The 15,068-nt window shown below is 48.7% G+C and overlaps 27 non-coding genes across 27 annotated transcripts; all 27 read right to left on the bottom strand.

The window, feature by feature from the left end:
• Positions 1–335: 335 nt before the first annotated feature.
• LOC142374757 (5S ribosomal RNA) lies at positions 336–454 on the bottom strand. The gene has a single exon (XR_012768798.1). It is a non-coding gene; the product is annotated as a 5S ribosomal RNA (ribosomal RNA).
• Positions 455–818: 364 nt separating this feature from the next.
• Positions 819–1,009, bottom strand: LOC142370106 (U2 spliceosomal RNA). The gene has a single exon (XR_012767792.1). It is a non-coding gene; the product is annotated as a U2 spliceosomal RNA (small nuclear RNA).
• Positions 1,010–1,313: 304 nt separating this feature from the next.
• LOC142373062 (U5 spliceosomal RNA) lies at positions 1,314–1,426 on the bottom strand. The gene has a single exon (XR_012768388.1). It is a non-coding gene; the product is annotated as a U5 spliceosomal RNA (small nuclear RNA).
• Positions 1,427–2,040: 614 nt separating this feature from the next.
• Positions 2,041–2,159, bottom strand: LOC142374704 (5S ribosomal RNA). The gene has a single exon (XR_012768782.1). It is a non-coding gene; the product is annotated as a 5S ribosomal RNA (ribosomal RNA).
• Positions 2,160–2,523: 364 nt separating this feature from the next.
• Positions 2,524–2,714, bottom strand: LOC142369004 (U2 spliceosomal RNA). The gene has a single exon (XR_012767491.1). It is a non-coding gene; the product is annotated as a U2 spliceosomal RNA (small nuclear RNA).
• A 304-nt stretch (positions 2,715–3,018) lies between these two features.
• LOC142373055 (U5 spliceosomal RNA) lies at positions 3,019–3,131 on the bottom strand. Its single transcript, XR_012768387.1, has one exon. It is a non-coding gene; the product is annotated as a U5 spliceosomal RNA (small nuclear RNA).
• Positions 3,132–3,745: 614 nt separating this feature from the next.
• Positions 3,746–3,864, bottom strand: LOC142374634 (5S ribosomal RNA). The gene has a single exon (XR_012768761.1). It is a non-coding gene; the product is annotated as a 5S ribosomal RNA (ribosomal RNA).
• Positions 3,865–4,228: 364 nt separating this feature from the next.
• Positions 4,229–4,419, bottom strand: LOC142368999 (U2 spliceosomal RNA). Its single transcript, XR_012767487.1, has one exon. It is a non-coding gene; the product is annotated as a U2 spliceosomal RNA (small nuclear RNA).
• Positions 4,420–4,723: 304 nt separating this feature from the next.
• On the bottom strand, positions 4,724–4,836 carry LOC142373043 (U5 spliceosomal RNA). The gene has a single exon (XR_012768385.1). It is a non-coding gene; the product is annotated as a U5 spliceosomal RNA (small nuclear RNA).
• Positions 4,837–5,450: 614 nt separating this feature from the next.
• On the bottom strand, positions 5,451–5,569 carry LOC142374580 (5S ribosomal RNA). The gene has a single exon (XR_012768748.1). It is a non-coding gene; the product is annotated as a 5S ribosomal RNA (ribosomal RNA).
• A 364-nt stretch (positions 5,570–5,933) lies between these two features.
• Positions 5,934–6,124, bottom strand: LOC142368994 (U2 spliceosomal RNA). The gene has a single exon (XR_012767485.1). It is a non-coding gene; the product is annotated as a U2 spliceosomal RNA (small nuclear RNA).
• Positions 6,125–6,428: 304 nt separating this feature from the next.
• Positions 6,429–6,541, bottom strand: LOC142373036 (U5 spliceosomal RNA). Its single transcript, XR_012768384.1, has one exon. It is a non-coding gene; the product is annotated as a U5 spliceosomal RNA (small nuclear RNA).
• Positions 6,542–7,155: 614 nt separating this feature from the next.
• Positions 7,156–7,274, bottom strand: LOC142374519 (5S ribosomal RNA). The gene has a single exon (XR_012768736.1). It is a non-coding gene; the product is annotated as a 5S ribosomal RNA (ribosomal RNA).
• Positions 7,275–7,638: 364 nt separating this feature from the next.
• Positions 7,639–7,829, bottom strand: LOC142370101 (U2 spliceosomal RNA). Its single transcript, XR_012767791.1, has one exon. It is a non-coding gene; the product is annotated as a U2 spliceosomal RNA (small nuclear RNA).
• A 304-nt stretch (positions 7,830–8,133) lies between these two features.
• Positions 8,134–8,246, bottom strand: LOC142373031 (U5 spliceosomal RNA). Its single transcript, XR_012768383.1, has one exon. It is a non-coding gene; the product is annotated as a U5 spliceosomal RNA (small nuclear RNA).
• Positions 8,247–8,860: 614 nt separating this feature from the next.
• On the bottom strand, positions 8,861–8,979 carry LOC142374455 (5S ribosomal RNA). Its single transcript, XR_012768724.1, has one exon. It is a non-coding gene; the product is annotated as a 5S ribosomal RNA (ribosomal RNA).
• Positions 8,980–9,343: 364 nt separating this feature from the next.
• On the bottom strand, positions 9,344–9,534 carry LOC142370087 (U2 spliceosomal RNA). The gene has a single exon (XR_012767787.1). It is a non-coding gene; the product is annotated as a U2 spliceosomal RNA (small nuclear RNA).
• A 304-nt stretch (positions 9,535–9,838) lies between these two features.
• LOC142373026 (U5 spliceosomal RNA) lies at positions 9,839–9,951 on the bottom strand. The gene has a single exon (XR_012768382.1). It is a non-coding gene; the product is annotated as a U5 spliceosomal RNA (small nuclear RNA).
• Positions 9,952–10,565: 614 nt separating this feature from the next.
• Positions 10,566–10,684, bottom strand: LOC142374409 (5S ribosomal RNA). Its single transcript, XR_012768711.1, has one exon. It is a non-coding gene; the product is annotated as a 5S ribosomal RNA (ribosomal RNA).
• Positions 10,685–11,048: 364 nt separating this feature from the next.
• LOC142368980 (U2 spliceosomal RNA) lies at positions 11,049–11,239 on the bottom strand. Its single transcript, XR_012767481.1, has one exon. It is a non-coding gene; the product is annotated as a U2 spliceosomal RNA (small nuclear RNA).
• A 304-nt stretch (positions 11,240–11,543) lies between these two features.
• Positions 11,544–11,656, bottom strand: LOC142373019 (U5 spliceosomal RNA). Its single transcript, XR_012768381.1, has one exon. It is a non-coding gene; the product is annotated as a U5 spliceosomal RNA (small nuclear RNA).
• Positions 11,657–12,270: 614 nt separating this feature from the next.
• LOC142374228 (5S ribosomal RNA) lies at positions 12,271–12,389 on the bottom strand. Its single transcript, XR_012768669.1, has one exon. It is a non-coding gene; the product is annotated as a 5S ribosomal RNA (ribosomal RNA).
• Positions 12,390–12,753: 364 nt separating this feature from the next.
• On the bottom strand, positions 12,754–12,944 carry LOC142368975 (U2 spliceosomal RNA). The gene has a single exon (XR_012767480.1). It is a non-coding gene; the product is annotated as a U2 spliceosomal RNA (small nuclear RNA).
• Positions 12,945–13,248: 304 nt separating this feature from the next.
• Positions 13,249–13,361, bottom strand: LOC142373006 (U5 spliceosomal RNA). Its single transcript, XR_012768379.1, has one exon. It is a non-coding gene; the product is annotated as a U5 spliceosomal RNA (small nuclear RNA).
• A 614-nt stretch (positions 13,362–13,975) lies between these two features.
• On the bottom strand, positions 13,976–14,094 carry LOC142373618 (5S ribosomal RNA). Its single transcript, XR_012768539.1, has one exon. It is a non-coding gene; the product is annotated as a 5S ribosomal RNA (ribosomal RNA).
• A 364-nt stretch (positions 14,095–14,458) lies between these two features.
• Positions 14,459–14,649, bottom strand: LOC142368974 (U2 spliceosomal RNA). Its single transcript, XR_012767479.1, has one exon. It is a non-coding gene; the product is annotated as a U2 spliceosomal RNA (small nuclear RNA).
• Positions 14,650–14,953: 304 nt separating this feature from the next.
• Positions 14,954–15,066, bottom strand: LOC142373000 (U5 spliceosomal RNA). Its single transcript, XR_012768378.1, has one exon. It is a non-coding gene; the product is annotated as a U5 spliceosomal RNA (small nuclear RNA).
• Positions 15,067–15,068: the final 2 nt, after the last annotated feature.

The raw sequence follows: 15,068 nt of genomic DNA, 5'->3' as shown, positions 1-15,068 counted from the left end.
TTCGCAGACTAAAAGCCAGAGTTTTATCTCAGAAGCTAAGCAGAGTCGGGCCTGGTTAGTACTTGGATGGGGAGACCGCCTGGGAATACCAGGTGCTGTAAGCCTTTTGGCTTCTCCAGGCGCATGCAGTTTGACTGCGTCAAATGCAAAGGCAGTCCCTGTTTGACTTTTTGGAACTGCTCCTTTGTCAGGACAAAGTTAAATGTATGAGGATCAAAGGCAACCATGACCTGGGACACCTTAGCAGATCCAGGATCAGCAAGATGGATCACAGGGTGATCAACAGATGTTTCAACAAAAGACATGCAGAGAGAAGAGAAGAGAAGAGAGAAAAATGCTTACAGCACCTGGTATTCCCAAGCGGTCTCCCATCCAAGTACTAACCAGGCCCTACCCTGCTTGGCTTCCGAGTTCGGACGAGATCGGGCGTGTTCAGGGCGGTGTGGCCGTAAGCCACAGTCCCCGTGACAAATATGTGTTACATAGGTGCTGGAACCATACGTTGCCCCTATTTTACCAGAGAGTTGGCTTGAGAGGCTGATGTTGAGCCTGCACGTCGACTTCCCTGATGTGATTGTTCTCTGCAGCTGCAAATGGGACTCTCAGATAACTTAGTGTGTGTCTGTCAAGCTCCTCTGTTCTCTGTGTGTAGTTTGGTGTTCATGGTCATACAGAGAAACCAGGGAAGCTCAATCCCACGACGTGCTCATAAACTGCGTCTTTTCTAAAGATTATAGTTCCATTTTAGAAGTCAGAATACAATGGCTCCCTGAAACTACCACCATGTACCGCAGGTTTTGTTATTTCACAAGAGTTGGGAAGAGTGCACCGTTCCCAGCGGCACTGCAGTACCGGGTCGATGCGTGGAGTGAACGGAGCAAGCCCCTTTTTCAACCCCTGTGCCTAAAAATCCATTTAATATGTAGTCCTCATATAGAGGACGTATCAGATATTAAACTGATAAGAACAGATAGTACACTTGATCTTAGCCAAAAGGCCGAGAAGCGATAACCCTCCACTGTTTCACGTCCGAGAGCCCTTCCTGGCACAATGCGCACTTGTGGCGGTGCTCTTTTTTTGCCTACAAAGCGTCACTTTGCACCTCCGCCCACCCGCTGCAGTGAGCACTCTTCAGCCGTTTCAGATGGTACAACTTTGCACTCCCGCCCGCTCCACTGAGCACCATTCAAACAACAACAATTTAGCGCTCCAGCTTTGAACATGGGCACGGTCTCAAGAAATAAGGTGACTCTACTCCGAGAAGTCACTTGGCACAGCAAGAAGATTTCCTTTGCACAGACAGAATGGGCTTCACCCGCAAAGGTAAAGCCTTCCAAAAATAGAAACAACTCATTAATGCTGCTCTCCACGGAAGTCTTTAGTAAAAGGCGAAAGACTTGTACGTTATGAAGAGAAACCAGAGTACGAGTATTTGACACTGCGGGAGCAGTGCATCAGGCTAGTTGGCATAGCCACCTTCCCCACGGTGAGCTTTGCTTGGTTGAGACGCTGGCTCCTCGGCCGACCAGGTAGGAACAATCGGGCCCTATTCAATGGCTGCTTTGTCTTTTACTCTGTGCAAAAGACTAGGGGTCTTGAGGCTTTGTTCTGACCGCTCATTGGGTGTAGAGCTTTTTTTCAAGCAATTCTCCCAGTCGGCCCAATCCCAGAGCCATCTCAAAGTGGAGTTCACTTTCACTCTCTTTTCGCAGACTAAAAGCCAGAGTTTTATCTCAGAAGCTAAGCAGAGTCGGGCCTGGTTAGTACTTGGATGGGGAGACCGCCTGGGAATACCAGGTGCTGTAAGCCTTTTGGCTTCTCCAGGCGCATGCAGTTTGACTGCGTCAAATGCAAAGGCAGTCCCTGTTTGACTTTTTGGAACTGCTCCTTTGTCAGGACAAAGTTAAATGTATGAGGATCAAAGGCAACCATGACCTGGGACACCTTAGCAGATCCAGGATCAGCAAGATGGATCACAGGGTGATCAACAGATGTTTCAACAAAAGACATGCAGAGAGAAGAGAAGAGAAGAGAGAAAAATGCTTACAGCACCTGGTATTCCCAAGCGGTCTCCCATCCAAGTACTAACCAGGCCCTACCCTGCTTGGCTTCCGAGTTCGGACGAGATCGGGCGTGTTCAGGGCGGTGTGGCCGTAAGCCACAGTCCCCGTGACAAATATGTGTTACATAGGTGCTGGAACCATACGTTGCCCCTATTTTACCAGAGAGTTGGCTTGAGAGGCTGATGTTGAGCCTGCACGTCGACTTCCCTGATGTGATTGTTCTCTGCAGCTGCAAATGGGACTCTCAGATAACTTAGTGTGTGTCTGTCAAGCTCCTCTGTTCTCTGTGTGTAGTTTGGTGTTCATGGTCATACAGAGAAACCAGGGAAGCTCAATCCCACGACGTGCTCATAAACTGCGTCTTTTCTAAAGATTATAGTTCCATTTTAGAAGTCAGAATACAATGGCTCCCTGAAACTACCACCATGTACCGCAGGTTTTGTTATTTCACAAGAGTTGGGAAGAGTGCACCGTTCCCAGCGGCACTGCAGTACCGGGTCGATGCGTGGAGTGAACGGAGCAAGCCCCTTTTTCAACCCCTGTGCCTAAAAATCCATTTAATATGTAGTCCTCATATAGAGGACGTATCAGATATTAAACTGATAAGAACAGATACTACACTTGATCTTAGCCAAAAGGCCGAGAAGCGATAACCCTCCACTGTTTCACGTCCGACAGCCCTTCCTGGCACAATGCGCACTTGTGGCGGTGCTCTTTTTTTGCCTACAAAGCGTCACTTTGCACCTCCGCCCACCCGCTGCAGTGAGCACTCTTCAGCCGTTTCAGATGGTACAACTTTGCACTCCCGCCCGCTCCACTGAGCACCATTCAAACAACAACAATTTAGCGCTCCAGCTTTGAACATGGGCACGGTCTCAAGAAATAAGGTGACTCTACTCCGAGAAGTCACTTGGCACAGCAAGAAGATTTCCTTTGCACAGACAGAATGGGCTTCACCCGCAAAGGTAAAGCCTTCCAAAAATAGAAACAACTCATTAATGCTGCTCTCCACGGAAGTCTTTAGTAAAAGGCGAAAGACTTGTACGTTATGAAGAGAAACCAGAGTACGAGTATTTGACACTGCGGGAGCAGTGCATCAGGCTAGTTGGCATAGCCACCTTCCCCACGGTGAGCTTTGCTTGGTTGAGACGCTGGCTCCTCGGCCGACCAGGTAGGAACAATCGGGCCCTATTCAATGGCTGCTTTGTCTTTTACTCTGTGCAAAAGACTAGGGGTCTTGAGGCTTTGTTCTGACCGCTCATTGGGTGTAGAGCTTTTTTTCAAGCAATTCTCCCAGTCGGCCCAATCCCAGAGCCATCTCAAAGTGGAGTTCACTTTCACTCTCTTTTCGCAGACTAAAAGCCAGAGTTTTATCTCAGAAGCTAAGCAGAGTCGGGCCTGGTTAGTACTTGGATGGGGAGACCGCCTGGGAATACCAGGTGCTGTAAGCCTTTTGGCTTCTCCAGGCGCATGCAGTTTGACTGCGTCAAATGCAAAGGCAGTCCCTGTTTGACTTTTTGGAACTGCTCCTTTGTCAGGACAAAGTTAAATGTATGAGGATCAAAGGCAACCATGACCTGGGACACCTTAGCAGATCCAGGATCAGCAAGATGGATCACAGGGTGATCAACAGATGTTTCAACAAAAGACATGCAGAGAGAAGAGAAGAGAAGAGAGAAAAATGCTTACAGCACCTGGTATTCCCAAGCGGTCTCCCATCCAAGTACTAACCAGGCCCTACCCTGCTTGGCTTCCGAGTTCGGACGAGATCGGGCGTGTTCAGGGCGGTGTGGCCGTAAGCCACAGTCCCCGTGACAAATATGTGTTACATAGGTGCTGGAACCATACGTTGCCCCTATTTTACCAGAGAGTTGGCTTGAGAGGCTGATGTTGAGCCTGCACGTCGACTTCCCTGATGTGATTGTTCTCTGCAGCTGCAAATGGGACTCTCAGATAACTTAGTGTGTGTCTGTCAAGCTCCTCTGTTCTCTGTGTGTAGTTTGGTGTTCATGGTCATACAGAGAAACCAGGGAAGCTCAATCCCACGACGTGCTCATAAACTGCGTCTTTTCTAAAGATTATAGTTCCATTTTAGAAGTCAGAATACAATGGCTCCCTGAAACTACCACCATGTACCGCAGGTTTTGTTATTTCACAAGAGTTGGGAAGAGTGCACCGTTCCCAGCGGCACTGCAGTACCGGGTCGATGCGTGGAGTGAACGGAGCAAGCCCCTTTTTCAACCCCTGTGCCTAAAAATCCATTTAATATGTAGTCCTCATATAGAGGACGTATCAGATATTAAACTGATAAGAACAGATACTACACTTGATCTTAGCCAAAAGGCCGAGAAGCGATAACCCTCCACTGTTTCACGTCCGACAGCCCTTCCTGGCACAATGCGCACTTGTGGCGGTGCTCTTTTTTTGCCTACAAAGCGTCACTTTGCACCTCCGCCCACCCGCTGCAGTGAGCACTCTTCAGCCGTTTCAGATGGTACAACTTTGCACTCCCGCCCGCTCCACTGAGCACCATTCAAACAACAACAATTTAGCGCTCCAGCTTTGAACATGGGCACGGTCTCAAGAAATAAGGTGACTCTACTCCGAGAAGTCACTTGGCACAGCAAGAAGATTTCCTTTGCACAGACAGAATGGGCTTCACCCGCAAAGGTAAAGCCTTCCAAAAATAGAAACAACTCATTAATGCTGCTCTCCACGGAAGTCTTTAGTAAAAGGCGAAAGACTTGTACGTTATGAAGAGAAACCAGAGTACGAGTATTTGACACTGCGGGAGCAGTGCATCAGGCTAGTTGGCATAGCCACCTTCCCCACGGTGAGCTTTGCTTGGTTGAGACGCTGGCTCCTCGGCCGACCAGGTAGGAACAATCGGGCCCTATTCAATGGCTGCTTTGTCTTTTACTCTGTGCAAAAGACTAGGGGTCTTGAGGCTTTGTTCTGACCGCTCATTGGGTGTAGAGCTTTTTTTCAAGCAATTCTCCCAGTCGGCCCAATCCCAGAGCCATCTCAAAGTGGAGTTCACTTTCACTCTCTTTTCGCAGACTAAAAGCCAGAGTTTTATCTCAGAAGCTAAGCAGAGTCGGGCCTGGTTAGTACTTGGATGGGGAGACCGCCTGGGAATACCAGGTGCTGTAAGCCTTTTGGCTTCTCCAGGCGCATGCAGTTTGACTGCGTCAAATGCAAAGGCAGTCCCTGTTTGACTTTTTGGAACTGCTCCTTTGTCAGGACAAAGTTAAATGTATGAGGATCAAAGGCAACCATGACCTGGGACACCTTAGCAGATCCAGGATCAGCAAGATGGATCACAGGGTGATCAACAGATGTTTCAACAAAAGACATGCAGAGAGAAGAGAAGAGAAGAGAGAAAAATGCTTACAGCACCTGGTATTCCCAAGCGGTCTCCCATCCAAGTACTAACCAGGCCCTACCCTGCTTGGCTTCCGAGTTCGGACGAGATCGGGCGTGTTCAGGGCGGTGTGGCCGTAAGCCACAGTCCCCGTGACAAATATGTGTTACATAGGTGCTGGAACCATACGTTGCCCCTATTTTACCAGAGAGTTGGCTTGAGAGGCTGATGTTGAGCCTGCACGTCGACTTCCCTGATGTGATTGTTCTCTGCAGCTGCAAATGGGACTCTCAGATAACTTAGTGTGTGTCTGTCAAGCTCCTCTGTTCTCTGTGTGTAGTTTGGTGTTCATGGTCATACAGAGAAACCAGGGAAGCTCAATCCCACGACGTGCTCATAAACTGCGTCTTTTCTAAAGATTATAGTTCCATTTTAGAAGTCAGAATACAATGGCTCCCTGAAACTACCACCATGTACCGCAGGTTTTGTTATTTCACAAGAGTTGGGAAGAGTGCACCGTTCCCAGCGGCACTGCAGTACCGGGTCGATGCGTGGAGTGAACGGAGCAAGCCCCTTTTTCAACCCCTGTGCCTAAAAATCCATTTAATATGTAGTCCTCATATAGAGGACGTATCAGATATTAAACTGATAAGAACAGATACTACACTTGATCTTAGCCAAAAGGCCGAGAAGCGATAACCCTCCACTGTTTCACGTCCGACAGCCCTTCCTGGCACAATGCGCACTTGTGGCGGTGCTCTTTTTTTGCCTACAAAGCGTCACTTTGCACCTCCGCCCACCCGCTGCAGTGAGCACTCTTCAGCCGTTTCAGATGGTACAACTTTGCACTCCCGCCCGCTCCACTGAGCACCATTCAAACAACAACAATTTAGCGCTCCAGCTTTGAACATGGGCACGGTCTCAAGAAATAAGGTGACTCTACTCCGAGAAGTCACTTGGCACAGCAAGAAGATTTCCTTTGCACAGACAGAATGGGCTTCACCCGCAAAGGTAAAGCCTTCCAAAAATAGAAACAACTCATTAATGCTGCTCTCCACGGAAGTCTTTAGTAAAAGGCGAAAGACTTGTACGTTATGAAGAGAAACCAGAGTACGAGTATTTGACACTGCGGGAGCAGTGCATCAGGCTAGTTGGCATAGCCACCTTCCCCACGGTGAGCTTTGCTTGGTTGAGACGCTGGCTCCTCGGCCGACCAGGTAGGAACAATCGGGCCCTATTCAATGGCTGCTTTGTCTTTTACTCTGTGCAAAAGACTAGGGGTCTTGAGGCTTTGTTCTGACCGCTCATTGGGTGTAGAGCTTTTTTTCAAGCAATTCTCCCAGTCGGCCCAATCCCAGAGCCATCTCAAAGTGGAGTTCACTTTCACTCTCTTTTCGCAGACTAAAAGCCAGAGTTTTATCTCAGAAGCTAAGCAGAGTCGGGCCTGGTTAGTACTTGGATGGGGAGACCGCCTGGGAATACCAGGTGCTGTAAGCCTTTTGGCTTCTCCAGGCGCATGCAGTTTGACTGCGTCAAATGCAAAGGCAGTCCCTGTTTGACTTTTTGGAACTGCTCCTTTGTCAGGACAAAGTTAAATGTATGAGGATCAAAGGCAACCATGACCTGGGACACCTTAGCAGATCCAGGATCAGCAAGATGGATCACAGGGTGATCAACAGATGTTTCAACAAAAGACATGCAGAGAGAAGAGAAGAGAAGAGAGAAAAATGCTTACAGCACCTGGTATTCCCAAGCGGTCTCCCATCCAAGTACTAACCAGGCCCTACCCTGCTTGGCTTCCGAGTTCGGACGAGATCGGGCGTGTTCAGGGCGGTGTGGCCGTAAGCCACAGTCCCCGTGACAAATATGTGTTACATAGGTGCTGGAACCATACGTTGCCCCTATTTTACCAGAGAGTTGGCTTGAGAGGCTGATGTTGAGCCTGCACGTCGACTTCCCTGATGTGATTGTTCTCTGCAGCTGCAAATGGGACTCTCAGATAACTTAGTGTGTGTCTGTCAAGCTCCTCTGTTCTCTGTGTGTAGTTTGGTGTTCATGGTCATACAGAGAAACCAGGGAAGCTCAATCCCACGACGTGCTCATAAACTGCGTCTTTTCTAAAGATTATAGTTCCATTTTAGAAGTCAGAATACAATGGCTCCCTGAAACTACCACCATGTACCGCAGGTTTTGTTATTTCACAAGAGTTGGGAAGAGTGCACCGTTCCCAGCGGCACTGCAGTACCGGGTCGATGCGTGGAGTGAACGGAGCAAGCCCCTTTTTCAACCCCTGTGCCTAAAAATCCATTTAATATGTAGTCCTCATATAGAGGACGTATCAGATATTAAACTGATAAGAACAGATAGTACACTTGATCTTAGCCAAAAGGCCGAGAAGCGATAACCCTCCACTGTTTCACGTCCGAGAGCCCTTCCTGGCACAATGCGCACTTGTGGCGGTGCTCTTTTTTTGCCTACAAAGCGTCACTTTGCACCTCCGCCCACCCGCTGCAGTGAGCACTCTTCAGCCGTTTCAGATGGTACAACTTTGCACTCCCGCCCGCTCCACTGAGCACCATTCAAACAACAACAATTTAGCGCTCCAGCTTTGAACATGGGCACGGTCTCAAGAAATAAGGTGACTCTACTCCGAGAAGTCACTTGGCACAGCAAGAAGATTTCCTTTGCACAGACAGAATGGGCTTCACCCGCAAAGGTAAAGCCTTCCAAAAATAGAAACAACTCATTAATGCTGCTCTCCACGGAAGTCTTTAGTAAAAGGCGAAAGACTTGTACGTTATGAAGAGAAACCAGAGTACGAGTATTTGACACTGCGGGAGCAGTGCATCAGGCTAGTTGGCATAGCCACCTTCCCCACGGTGAGCTTTGCTTGGTTGAGACGCTGGCTCCTCGGCCGACCAGGTAGGAACAATCGGGCCCTATTCAATGGCTGCTTTGTCTTTTACTCTGTGCAAAAGACTAGGGGTCTTGAGGCTTTGTTCTGACCGCTCATTGGGTGTAGAGCTTTTTTTCAAGCAATTCTCCCAGTCGGCCCAATCCCAGAGCCATCTCAAAGTGGAGTTCACTTTCACTCTCTTTTCGCAGACTAAAAGCCAGAGTTTTATCTCAGAAGCTAAGCAGAGTCGGGCCTGGTTAGTACTTGGATGGGGAGACCGCCTGGGAATACCAGGTGCTGTAAGCCTTTTGGCTTCTCCAGGCGCATGCAGTTTGACTGCGTCAAATGCAAAGGCAGTCCCTGTTTGACTTTTTGGAACTGCTCCTTTGTCAGGACAAAGTTAAATGTATGAGGATCAAAGGCAACCATGACCTGGGACACCTTAGCAGATCCAGGATCAGCAAGATGGATCACAGGGTGATCAACAGATGTTTCAACAAAAGACATGCAGAGAGAAGAGAAGAGAAGAGAGAAAAATGCTTACAGCACCTGGTATTCCCAAGCGGTCTCCCATCCAAGTACTAACCAGGCCCTACCCTGCTTGGCTTCCGAGTTCGGACGAGATCGGGCGTGTTCAGGGCGGTGTGGCCGTAAGCCACAGTCCCCGTGACAAATATGTGTTACATAGGTGCTGGAACCATACGTTGCCCCTATTTTACCAGAGAGTTGGCTTGAGAGGCTGATGTTGAGCCTGCACGTCGACTTCCCTGATGTGATTGTTCTCTGCAGCTGCAAATGGGACTCTCAGATAACTTAGTGTGTGTCTGTCAAGCTCCTCTGTTCTCTGTGTGTAGTTTGGTGTTCATGGTCATACAGAGAAACCAGGGAAGCTCAATCCCACGACGTGCTCATAAACTGCGTCTTTTCTAAAGATTATAGTTCCATTTTAGAAGTCAGAATACAATGGCTCCCTGAAACTACCACCATGTACCGCAGGTTTTGTTATTTCACAAGAGTTGGGAAGAGTGCACCGTTCCCAGCGGCACTGCAGTACCGGGTTGATGCGTGGAGTGAACGGAGCAAGCCCCTTTTTCAACCCCTGTGCCTAAAAATCCATTTAATATGTAGTCCTCATATAGAGGACGTATCAGATATTAAACTGATAAGAACAGATACTACACTTGATCTTAGCCAAAAGGCCGAGAAGCGATAACCCTCCACTGTTTCACGTCCGACAGCCCTTCCTGGCACAATGCGCACTTGTGGCGGTGCTCTTTTTTTGCCTACAAAGCGTCACTTTGCACCTCCGCCCACCCGCTGCAGTGAGCACTCTTCAGCCGTTTCAGATGGTACAACTTTGCACTCCCGCCCGCTCCACTGAGCACCATTCAAACAACAACAATTTAGCGCTCCAGCTTTGAACATGGGCACGGTCTCAAGAAATAAGGTGACTCTACTCCGAGAAGTCACTTGGCACAGCAAGAAGATTTCCTTTGCACAGACAGAATGGGCTTCACCCGCAAAGGTAAAGCCTTCCAAAAATAGAAACAACTCATTAATGCTGCTCTCCACGGAAGTCTTTAGTAAAAGGCGAAAGACTTGTACGTTATGAAGAGAAACCAGAGTACGAGTATTTGACACTGCGGGAGCAGTGCATCAGGCTAGTTGGCATAGCCACCTTCCCCACGGTGAGCTTTGCTTGGTTGAGACGCTGGCTCCTCGGCCGACCAGGTAGGAACAATCGGGCCCTATTCAATGGCTGCTTTGTCTTTTACTCTGTGCAAAAGACTAGGGGTCTTGAGGCTTTGTTCTGACCGCTCATTGGGTGTAGAGCTTTTTTTCAAGCAATTCTCCCAGTCGGCCCAATCCCAGAGCCATCTCAAAGTGGAGTTCACTTTCACTCTCTTTTCGCAGACTAAAAGCCAGAGTTTTATCTCAGAAGCTAAGCAGAGTCAGGCCTGGTTAGTACTTGGATGGGGAGACCGCCTGGGAATACCAGGTGCTGTAAGCCTTTTGGCTTCTCCAGGCGCATGCAGTTTGACTGCGTCAAATGCAAAGGCAGTCCCTGTTTGACTTTTTGGAACTGCTCCTTTGTCAGGACAAAGTTAAATGTATGAGGATCAAAGGCAACCATGACCTGGGACACCTTAGCAGATCCAGGATCAGCAAGATGGATCACAGGGTGATCAACAGATGTTTCAACAAAAGACATGCAGAGAGAAGAGAAGAGAAGAGAGAAAAATGCTTACAGCACCTGGTATTCCCAAGCGGTCTCCCATCCAAGTACTAACCAGGCCCTACCCTGCTTGGCTTCCGAGTTCGGACGAGATCGGGCGTGTTCAGGGCGGTGTGGCCGTAAGCCACAGTCCCCGTGACAAATATGTGTTACATAGGTGCTGGAACCATACGTTGCCCCTATTTTACCAGAGAGTTGGCTTGAGAGGCTGATGTTGAGCCTGCACGTCGACTTCCCTGATGTGATTGTTCTCTGCAGCTGCAAATGGGACTCTCAGATAACTTAGTGTGTGTCTGTCAAGCTCCTCTGTTCTCTGTGTGTAGTTTGGTGTTCATGGTCATACAGAGAAACCAGGGAAGCTCAATCCCACGACGTGCTCATAAACTGCGTCTTTTCTAAAGATTATAGTTCCATTTTAGAAGTCAGAATACAATGGCTCCCTGAAACTACCACCATGTACCGCAGGTTTTGTTATTTCACAAGAGTTGGGAAGAGTGCACCGTTCCCAGCGGCACTGCAGTACCGGGTCGATGCGTGGAGTGAACGGAGCAAGCCCCTTTTTCAACCCCTGTGCCTAAAAATCCATTTAATATGTAGTCCTCATATAGAGGACGTATCAGATATTAAACTGATAAGAACAGATACTACACTTGATCTTAGCCAAAAGGCCGAGAAGCGATAACCCTCCACTGTTTCACGTCCGACAGCCCTTCCTGGCACAATGCGCACTTGTGGCGGTGCTCTTTTTTTGCCTACAAAGCGTCACTTTGCACCTCCGCCCACCCGCTGCAGTGAGCACTCTTCAGCCGTTTCAGATGGTACAACTTTGCACTCCCGCCCGCTCCACTGAGCACCATTCAAACAACAACAATTTAGCGCTCCAGCTTTGAACATGGGCACGGTCTCAAGAAATAAGGTGACTCTACTCCGAGAAGTCACTTGGCACAGCAAGAAGATTTCCTTTGCACAGACAGAATGGGCTTCACCCGCAAAGGTAAAGCCTTCCAAAAATAGAAACAACTCATTAATGCTGCTCTCCACGGAAGTCTTTAGTAAAAGGCGAAAGACTTGTACGTTATGAAGAGAAACCAGAGTACGAGTATTTGACACTGCGGGAGCAGTGCATCAGGCTAGTTGGCATAGCCACCTTCCCCACGGTGAGCTTTGCTTGGTTGAGACGCTGGCTCCTCGGCCGACCAGGTAGGAACAATCGGGCCCTATTCAATGGCTGCTTTGTCTTTTACTCTGTGCAAAAGACTAGGGGTCTTGAGGCTTTGTTCTGACCGCTCATTGGGTGTAGAGCTTTTTTTCAAGCAATTCTCCCAGTCGGCCCAATCCCAGAGCCATCTCAAAGTGGAGTTCACTTTCACTCTCTTTTCGCAGACTAAAAGCCAGAGTTTTATCTCAGAAGCTAAGCAGAGTCGGGCCTGGTTAGTACTTGGATGGGGAGACCGCCTGGGAATACCAGGTGCTGTAAGCCTTTTGGCTTCTCCAGGCGCATGCAGTTTGACTGCGTCAAATGCAAAGGCAGTCCCTGTTTGACTTTTTGGAACTGCTCCTTTGTCAGGACAAAGTTAAATGTATGAGGATCAAAGGCAACCATGACCTGGGACACCTTAGCAGATCCAGGATCAGCAAGATGGATCACAGGGTGATCAACAGATGTTTCAACAAAAGACATGCAGAGAGAAGAGAAGAGAAGAGAGAAAAATGCTTACAGCACCTGGTATTCCCAAGCGGTCTCCCATCCAAGTACTAACCAGGCCCTACCCTGCTTGGCTTCCGAGTTCGGACGAGATCGGGCGTGTTCAGGGCGGTGTGGCCGTAAGCCACAGTCCCCGTGACAAATATGTGTTACATAGGTGCTGGAACCATACGTTGCCCCTATTTTACCAGAGAGTTGGCTTGAGAGGCTGATGTTGAGCCTGCACGTCGACTTCCCTGATGTGATTGTTCTCTGCAGCTGCAAATGGGACTCTCAGATAACTTAGTGTGTGTCTGTCAAGCTCCTCTGTTCTCTGTGTGTAGTTTGGTGTTCATGGTCATACAGAGAAACCAGGGAAGCTCAATCCCACGACGTGCTCATAAACTGCGTCTTTTCTAAAGATTATAGTTCCATTTTAGAAGTCAGAATACAATGGCTCCCTGAAACTACCACCATGTACCGCAGGTTTTGTTATTTCACAAGAGTTGGGAAGAGTGCACCGTTCCCAGCGGCACTGCAGTACCGGGTCGATGCGTGGAGTGAACGGAGCAAGCCCCTTTTTCAACCCCTGTGCCTAAAAATCCATTTAATATGTAGTCCTCATATAGAGGACGTATCAGATATTAAACTGATAAGAACAGATACTACACTTGATCTTAGCCAAAAGGCCGAGAAGCGATAACCCTCCACTGTTTCACGTCCGACAGCCCTTCCTGGCACAATGCGCACTTGTGGCGGTGCTCTTTTTTTGCCTACAAAGCGTCACTTTGCACCTCCGCCCACCCGCTGCAGTGAGCACTCTTCAGCCGTTTCAGATGGTACAACTTTGCACTCCCGCCCGCTCCACTGAGCACCATTCAAACAACAACAATTTAGCGCTCCAGCTTTGAACATGGGCACGGTCTCAAGAAATAAGGTGACTCTACTCCGAGAAGTCACTTGGCACAGCAAGAAGATTTCCTTTGCACAGACAGAATGGGCTTCACCCGCAAAGGTAAAGCCTTCCAAAAATAGAAACAACTCATTAATGCTGCTCTCCACGGAAGTCTTTAGTAAAAGGCGAAAGACTTGTACGTTATGAAGAGAAACCAGAGTACGAGTATTTGACACTGCGGGAGCAGTGCATCAGGCTAGTTGGCATAGCCACCTTCCCCACGGTGAGCTTTGCTTGGTTGAGACGCTGGCTCCTCGGCCGACCAGGTAGGAACAATCGGGCCCTATTCAATGGCTGCTTTGTCTTTTACTCTGTGCAAAAGACTAGGGGTCTTGAGGCTTTGTTCTGACCGCTCATTGGGTGTAGAGCTTTTTTTCAAGCAATTCTCCCAGTCGGCCCAATCCCAGAGCCATCTCAAAGTGGAGTTCACTTTCACTCTCTTTTCGCAGACTAAAAGCCAGAGTTTTATCTCAGAAGCTAAGCAGAGTCGGGCCTGGTTAGTACTTGGATGGGGAGACCGCCTGGGAATACCAGGTGCTGTAAGCCTTTTGGCTTCTCCAGGCGCATGCAGTTTGACTGCGTCAAATGCAAAGGCAGTCCCTGTTTGACTTTTTGGAACTGCTCCTTTGTCAGGACAAAGTTAAATGTATGAGGATCAAAGGCAACCATGACCTGGGACACCTTAGCAGATCCAGGATCAGCAAGATGGATCACAGGGTGATCAACAGATGTTTCAACAAAAGACATGCAGAGAGAAGAGAAGAGAAGAGAGAAAAATGCTTACAGCACCTGGTATTCCCAAGCGGTCTCCCATCCAAGTACTAACCAGGCCCTACCCTGCTTGGCTTCCGAGTTCGGACGAGATCGGGCGTGTTCAGGGCGGTGTGGCCGTAAGCCACAGTCCCCGTGACAAATATGTGTTACATAGGTGCTGGAACCATACGTTGCCCCTATTTTACCAGAGAGTTGGCTTGAGAGGCTGATGTTGAGCCTGCACGTCGACTTCCCTGATGTGATTGTTCTCTGCAGCTGCAAATGGGACTCTCAGATAACTTAGTGTGTGTCTGTCAAGCTCCTCTGTTCTCTGTGTGTAGTTTGGTGTTCATGGTCATACAGAGAAACCAGGGAAGCTCAATCCCACGACGTGCTCATAAACTGCGTCTTTTCTAAAGATTATAGTTCCATTTTAGAAGTCAGAATACAATGGCTCCCTGAAACTACCACCATGTACCGCAGGTTTTGTTATTTCACAAGAGTTGGGAAGAGTGCACCGTTCCCAGCGGCACTGCAGTACCGGGTCGATGCGTGGAGTGAACGGAGCAAGCCCCTTTTTCAACCCCTGTGCCTAAAAATCCATTTAATATGTAGTCCTCATATAGAGGACGTATCAGATATTAAACTGATAAGAACAGATACTACACTTGATCTTAGCCAAAAGGCCGAGAAGCGATAACCCTCCACTGTTTCACGTCCGACAGCCCTTCCTGGCACAATGCGCACTTGTGGCGGTGCTCTTTTTTTGCCTACAAAGCGTCACTTTGCACCTCCGCCCACCCGCTGCAGTGAGCACTCTTCAGCCGTTTCAGATGGTACAACTTTGCACTCCCGCCCGCTCCACTGAGCACCATTCAAACAACAACAATTTAGCGCTCCAGCTTTGAACATGGGCACGGTCTCAAGAAATAAGGTGACTCTACTCCGAGAAGTCACTTGGCACAGCAAGAAGATTTCCTTTGCACAGACAGAATGGGCTTCACCCGCAAAGGTAAAGCCTTCCAAAAATAGAAACAACTCATTAATGCTGCTCTCCACGGAAGTCTTTAGTAAAAGGCGAAAGACTTGTACGTTATGAAGAGAAACCAGAGTACGA

This window comes from Odontesthes bonariensis, chromosome 2 (assembly GCF_027942865.1).
Source record: "Odontesthes bonariensis isolate fOdoBon6 chromosome 2, fOdoBon6.hap1, whole genome shotgun sequence".
NCBI classification, from domain to species: Eukaryota; Metazoa; Chordata; class Actinopteri; order Atheriniformes; family Atherinopsidae; genus Odontesthes; species Odontesthes bonariensis.
The sequence above is the reverse complement of the archived record's forward strand: the minus strand, read 5'-3'. Positions and strand labels throughout refer to the sequence as shown.